General features: G+C 44.7%; 1 protein-coding gene across 1 annotated transcript in view; it reads left to right on the top strand.

The window, feature by feature from the left end:
- The first annotated feature begins 966 nt into the window (after positions 1 to 966).
- Positions 967 to 7294, top strand: part of P2RY6 (pyrimidinergic receptor P2Y6) — a 104856-nt gene continuing 98528 nt past the window's right edge. Inside the window, exon 1 of the mRNA XM_027848283.1 lies at positions 967 to 1075. The gene's annotated coding sequence lies outside the window, so the exon portion shown is untranslated. The remainder of the gene's footprint in view (positions 1076 to 7294) is intronic.

Raw genomic sequence — 7294 nt, 5'->3', positions numbered from 1 at the left:
TTAAGAATTCTGATCAATGCATTGACCAACCATAATCCCAGAGGGCTTGTGATGAAGCATTCTACTTACCTCTGGTCAGAGAAATGAGGGACTCAGAGTGCAGATTAAGACAGAGTTTTGAGATACAGACAATGCAAGAATATAACAATGTATATTTGTTACAATGGTATCATTTTTCTTTTTTCCAATGGAGTGGGAAGGTAGGAGGGAGAGAAAATAAATTTTTGTTAATTAAAATTAATTTTAAAAAAAAGATAATCTAGTGTAATCTTTTTATTTTACATGTGGAAAGACAGAGGCTCAGAGAGAAAGGGAGTTGGCCAAGGTCATAGAATATAGTTGAGGTCCGCTTTCTCTACCCCCTTCCTTTGAGCTCCTTATTGCTTTGACTTCCCAGATCCTGGTGGGCTCCCCTGGCCATATTTTCTTGTGACCCCACAGAAACCAGATGGGGTCTCCATCCTACCATCCTTGGTCTGCAACAAGCTCCCCAGAATTCCCTTGAAACTGGTTCCCTTTGTCCTACAACCATCCCAGACTGCCTTAGCATTCAGTTCCTGAGACTCCCCTCACCCCAAAGGCTCAGATAGTCTCCCCCTTCTCTCTCCCTTTGAGACCCCATAGCAGCTAGAGTTGCCCTAGAAGTAACCCCACACCTTGGACAGACAACTTACCCCACCCCTTCCTTTCCTCCCTTCCTCTCTCCAGCCTCCATCACCCACCACCAGCAACCCTGGAATTCTCCCTCTCCATGCGCACGCCTCCCCCTCTTCCCCCGGTCCCATACCGTAGGGTACGGGGGTGAGAAACCAGATCCCAAGAGGTTGACTCCGCCCCATCCAGGCCCCCGGACTTCTTTGTCCCCTCTCCCTTGCTCCATCTCGTCCCGGCTCCCAGAGTCGGTGGCTGCCAACCACACCCCGCCCCTTTCCAGTCTTCTCCTTCTCCCAGCCAGCAGAACCGGGGCAGACTGGCCGTCAGCTGCCGGAGTTCGGAACGCTTGCTTGACGGAGGAGGTGACTAGGATTCGGCCCCAGGGTTCGGCCCGTCCCTTTTGGCCCAGAAACAGAGAGAGGTAAGAACCGCGGAACACTTGAAGAGCCTGTCTAGCTGGCGGGACATGTGAATGTGACAAAGGAGTGTGCGGGCTGGCCCCGTGTGTACATGCGTGCGGTGGGGAGGGTACCTGGCATTGGGGGTGTAGGTGCACAGGGTTTGGACTGCAGTAGTGAGGCAGTGTGGAGAATAGCCGTGAGTGTAGTGAAGCCACATTGCGGGATTGTGTTGTGTTGTGTTGTGTGTGCAAGTTTGAGCCTGGGCTTTTGTGTAAGTATTCCTAAGGTGTCATGTGATTTTTCTATAGTGTGGCAGGAATGTGCTATATGTTATGTAAATGTGCGTGGGGTACAAGTGTGTAGAGTGTATACATGTGGAGTATAGTGATAGGGACTGTGGTTGTATTTCCTATGTAAAAGCATGGGTGCATGATGCCTATGGGTGGTGTATGAATAGTGAGTGGGAAATAGGTGTATATTGTACATGTGTTGATTTTGCCTTGTTTGACTCATAAAGTCATAGATTTAGGTCTGGAAGGAATCTTCCCCCAACTCCCCTTCCTCATTTTACAGATCAGGAAATTGAGGCTCAGAGAATTTAAGTGACTTGCCTGACAGCCCATAGATAATCAATGCCAGAACAGGGTCTCATGTTCAGGTATGGTGTGGTGCTTTTACAGTGGGTTGATGGGTATGCATGTATTCTCTGTGTGCATGTGGAGATGTGCAATTGTGTGTCAGTGTATAGTGGGAATTGTGCATGTGTTTAGGCTATGTATTTGTGTGGGCAGTGGATTGTAGTGTCCATGTGTGGTGGTGTCCATGTGATGGTGTGTGTGTGCTGGGATGGGAGATAAAGGGAAAAAATGTGTTTGTGTGTACATGTCTTGTTGAGGTTGAGGGGAACATTCATTTGAAGGGCTGGAAGGAAGAATGCATTCCTCAATTGTATTTGCAATAATATTAAGCAGGTGTATAGTGCTTGAAGGTTGGCAAAGTGCTTTATATAATATTATCTCATTTCATCCTCACAACAACTCTGTGAGAAACTGAGGCTAAAAGAGGTTATTTGACTTGCCTGGGGTCACACAGCCAATAAGATCTGAGGAAGGATTCAGACTTGGGTCTTCCTGACTCCAGGTCCAACACTATCCATTAAATGACCTAGCTGCCTTTATTCAATGAACAAACAATTATTGTGGCTACTCTGTGCATAGCCAAGTGCTTAGCTGGTGGGGGAGAAGAGACAGGGGAGGGGGCAGACCATACCTTTCATTATACAGAAGAGGAACCAGAAGTCCTGGGAGGGGAAGGGACTTGCCTAGGGTCATACAGCAAGCTAATGGCTTTAATTATATCTCTATTCAGTAGATACCAGAACCTCACTTTATTGGCACTAGTTAATCTAGAGGTCAGCTTCATTTGTCTGGGCCTCAGTTTCCTCATCTGTAAAATGAGGGAGTTGGACTAGATGATCTCAAAGCCCCTCTCCCCCAAGCTCTAAATTTGTGATACTAGGAAATCATTATTGGCTCCATCTTGTGCATATCATCTCTTAAGGTGACATCTGAGGAGACAGCATAGGGTAAAAGACCCAAAGAAGATCTGGGCTTTAAGCCCCACTTCTGACACATACTGGTTGTGTGACTGTGGGCAAATCACTTACCCTCTTAATGTCTCAGGCAACTTTTTCAGATGACAAATTGCTGATCAGGTGCTGATCCAAATAGGGAGAGAGTTTGTCACCCAGAAATATAATAAATAAATAAATATGTATATATATACACATATATATGAAAATGTATATATATATATATAAGGAAGCATAGATTATATGTATTAGAAAATACATTATCTATTAGGAAATATATATGAAATCACAGGGCCAGTTAAAAAAAAAAAGACCCCCAGCAACCACATTCTCTTCTCAAACCATTTCAATGGGTAGAGAGCAGGTTAAGCCAAGGAAGTTCTCAAACAGATTCATGAAGTCGTCTCACAAATGCTTATTAAGCACCAATAGAATTTGGAATTCTAGCAGGGGGCTAAGACATCAACGTTGATAAGAAGCTAAGTGTTACAGTGGTAGAGTGGCTTCAGATCTCACCTCTGACACTCACTAGTTTTGTGTCTGTAAACAAGTTACTTCATCTCTCTAAGCCTCAATTTCCTCCTCTATAAAAATGAGGTCATTGGACCTGATGACAGTAAGTTCCCTTCCATCTCTAAGTTCTATAAATCTACAAGTGCTAAATTTGGAGTCAGAAGACCTGGTGATGCTACTCATTACTGTGTGATCTTGGGCAGGTTCCTCTCCCTCTCTGGACTTCAGTTTCCACCTCTAAAATGAGAGGATAGTTCTAGACTGTGGTGGAAAGCACAGAATTTATATAGTCAGAGGGGCAAGATAATAGTCCAACTCTGCTGTTTACTAGGACCTTGGACAAATCGCTTCCTTTCTCTGGTCCTCATGTACCTCTTCTATAAAATAAGGGAGGCTGGACTAGATGGTCTGAAAAGTCTCCTCCAGCCCTAAATCTATCATCTTATAGTCCTTCTATGGACAGAGACCTATATTTGTCCAGTGGAGGAGTTAGAAAATATAGACAGTCTCCACCTTTATTGATCTCAGACACCACAAAAATGCCTCAATTCCTACTTCTCCAAAGTTTCTGTCTCTCTCTCTCTTTCTCTTTTTCTCTCTGTGTCTCTCTCTCTCTGTCTCTGTCTGTCTGTCTCTCTCTGTCTCTCACATCACACACACACACACACCTCTGCAGAGTCAGACCTGGAGCGTCCACTATTTCTGAAAATCTCCATTAATCCAAATGTCTCAGGGAAGGAGAGTGGGATAAATTCTTTCTCCCTTGGGTGAACCAGGCTAGCTTGGGAGTCCTTTTGGAAGGGGAGAACTGAGACCCAGAGAAGGATAAGAACTTGCCAGGGTCAGACCGCTGGTTAAGGGCTGGCAGGAGATGTTGCCCCTCCTCCCTCCCCAAGGAGTGTTTCTTGCCCGGGAGGGCAAGGTTAGGACCTGAGAATGAGCAGGATTTCCCAGTTTGGAGAAGGTAGACTGGGAACCCAGAGGGAGAGAGAGTGAACACAGGGCTGAGATCAGAGTAAATAGGAGGAAAGCTAAATATATCACTCTCATGGTTCCAGACTTCAAGATTCAGGGAGGAAGGGGGGAGTATGCTGGGGTATGCAAAGAATCTTTAGCAAAGCCGTGGTTTCAGCCTGGCCATGGATGTGTCCAGAGCCCAGTCTGGGAGCGAGGAGATCCTGTCATTTGCCTAATAAACGGAGACTGTGGGCTTAGAGAATAGATAGTAGGCAGGAAAAACATCCTATTTACAAAAATCATACAAATAATTTACAGTTTTATAATAGCTCATATTTCCAGAGATATTTGAAGCTTAGAAAGTGCTTTCCTTACAACAGCTCAGATAATAGGAGGGATGAGAAATGACATTATCCCTATTTAGAGAGAAGGCTGAGACCAAGAGGTGAAATGACCTGTTGCTGAGGACACGGCTAGTAAGTGGCAGAGATGGGCTTTAGGAACTGGTGGGAATTCAGCAGGTGAAAAGAGAAGGAAGGAAGAGAGAGAGGGAGAGAGGGGAGGAAGGAAAGAGGGAGGAAAGGAAGAAAAAAGAAAGGAAAGAGGGAAGAAAGAAAGGAGGGAGGGAAGAAAGGAGGAAAAGAAGGGAGGAAGAAGGAAAGTATTGTAAGAGCTGGGGATAAAATACAAGGAAAAAGAGACAGTTTTGCCTTCAAGGAGCTTATATTCTAATGAGGGAAGACACCGTGCAAACGAGACCTGGAAAGCAGAGGAGAGGAGGAAGTAGGGGATGAAGGTACCTAGTTCAGGGGATTTTGAAGTCCAGAAAGTCAAGAGCAGAGCTGAGAGAGGAATGAAGGCTGCCCAGCTTGGGCTCCTCCACAAAACAGAAGCCTGAGGAGGGATTCACTAATGGGAGAAGTGGGTTGGCCTGAGAGAGGAATGTACAAAGGTGAGTAGGCCAGACAGATGGCTGGCTGTTCCAGGGCCAGGAGGCTGCTGGTGCTGAGACATGGGCTAAAATGGATAAGGGAAGGTGGGTCAGATTTTGAAGGGATTAAGGAATTCTACTGTCTGCAGGACCACAACTTCAGAACTAGAAGAGCCCTTGGAGATCACTTATCCCAACCCCCATATTTTACAGATGAAGAACTTTAAAGCTCAAGGTTAAGGGATTCATCCAAGGTTGTAGAAGTAGTAGGAAGCAGAACCCTGACCCTCTGACTCAAGAGCCCTCTTTCCAATGCACCCTGAGAGATTTAGAACAGCCCAGCCCTGACACTTACTAGCTGTGTTAATGTAACATTCTAAACTGCACTTTATGGGATGTAGGGAGCTATTGAAGACTTGTGAGCAGAAGAGCATGATGTGACTAGATCTTTGTGGAAGGAGAATTAATTGAGCAGTGTGTGAAGGAAGGATTAGGAGAAGAGAGTAGAGTCAGGAAGACCTATTAGGGAGTCATGATAATAATCTAGGTGGGCAGTAATTAGGGGTTCACATTAAGCTGGGGTGAGACAGAATGAGGAGAGTACTAGATCTAGAGACAGATAACCTAGGTTCAAATATAACTCTGTACCGGAGGCAGCATGGAGTAGAGGATAAGGCAGTGGACCTGGAGTCAAAAAGACCTGGATTCAAATCCTAGGTAGCTCCTGACTGTGTGATCCTGGACAAGTGACTGAACTTCTCTGTGCCTCAGTTTCCTAATCTGCAGAATCAGGTGCCTGGGTTTTATTTCTATGGTCCCTTCCAGCTCTAAATTTATGATCCTTTGATACCCCATCTGTGTAACCTTGGACAAGTCTCTTCACCTACTTGATTCTTACTTTTCTTCTAATTTTTTTTTCTCCCAAGAAGAATGATCCTCAGGTTGGGAAAGTTAGAACAAAAATGGGTAACGAGGACTTGAAACCAAAGATAAATGAGGAGGTGGTAAGAGAGCTGCTAGCTGCCCTCAAAGAGCTCCAGTCACCAGGCCCACGTGAACTATGTCCCAAGAAATTGAAAGAATCTGTGGGTGTCATTGCTAAGCCAATGTCAGCGAGGGGAGCGTGAAGAATGTGTAGATTCTGTGTTATTTTCCAAAAGGAAAAGAAAGTGGATTCTATTAACTAGACCTTGTTCTCAGTCTTTTCCTTTTCTTGATCTGCCTTTTTTTTCTCAGTATAGCTTTAAAAATACCATCTCATTGTCTTGTGTATACATCACCAACCTCAGCTCGTTCTGAACATCAGCACCCCACCACTATTCTTCCAGGATTGTGGCCATAATTAGATGCTAATCCTCCATTATCTGTCATCTGAAGTTCACATTTTTGAAGAAAAATTTGTTGATATCTTTTATTTTTATATCACCTTCATTTTCAAATATATCCCTCTCCTTTTCCCTCCTCATTGGATTTGTTTGTGCTTGTGTCTTCAGAATTTCATTCCTGAGATCTTCACCTCCATCTGAGACCACAGGACAATGGAGGTTGGCCCAAGTCTTTCTTGCAAAGGAATCTTTATGAGTTCTTTGAAAGTTGGCATCCCCTGGAGCAGCTAGATGGTGCAGGGGATAACAGCACCAGTCCTGGAGTTCAGATTCAGCCTCAAACACTTGACATTTCCTAGCTGTGTGACTCTGGGCAAGTCACTTAACCCGACTGCCTTGCAAAAAATAACAACAACACAAAAACAAAAGAGAAAGAAAGGAAGGAAGGAAGGAAGGAAGAAAGAAGGATAGAAAGAAAGTTGCACCCCCAAACAAAGTGTGCCTGTTGGGATGACTATTCAGCAAACACCTCAATCTAAAACGTTTTTTGGGTGTCAATCATGAGCACTTCATGTTCTGGATACTGAGGAGACCAGTGGTTCTGAACCCAGTTCCTGCACCCATGGAGCTTACAATTTATCGAGATGAAACAAATTCACAAATAACTTTAGGTTATCACAAACTCTGAGCTGGCCCAGGGGCTGTCTCCCAAGGGCTTGTCATTTCTGCTTCTCCATTCTTTCCGCTTAATTTGTCAGCATTTTTTCTCATTTCATCCTCAGGAATGAAGCTGTCAGCAAGACAAAGCAACACCTTACCCCCCTTCCAGTTCTCATGGGTATTGTTTATCCGGGTCTAGTGACTCCCATTGCACCACACCTGTCTGGGCCTCAGCTGAATGGAATGACCTATGGGGTTCCTT

This window comes from Vombatus ursinus, unplaced genomic scaffold (assembly GCF_900497805.2).
Source record: "Vombatus ursinus unplaced genomic scaffold, bare-nosed wombat genome assembly UNPS02005659.1, whole genome shotgun sequence".
NCBI classification, from domain to species: Eukaryota; Metazoa; Chordata; class Mammalia; order Diprotodontia; family Vombatidae; genus Vombatus; species Vombatus ursinus.
Note: the sequence above shows the minus strand (reverse complement) of the source record. Positions and strands in the feature narration are given on the sequence as shown.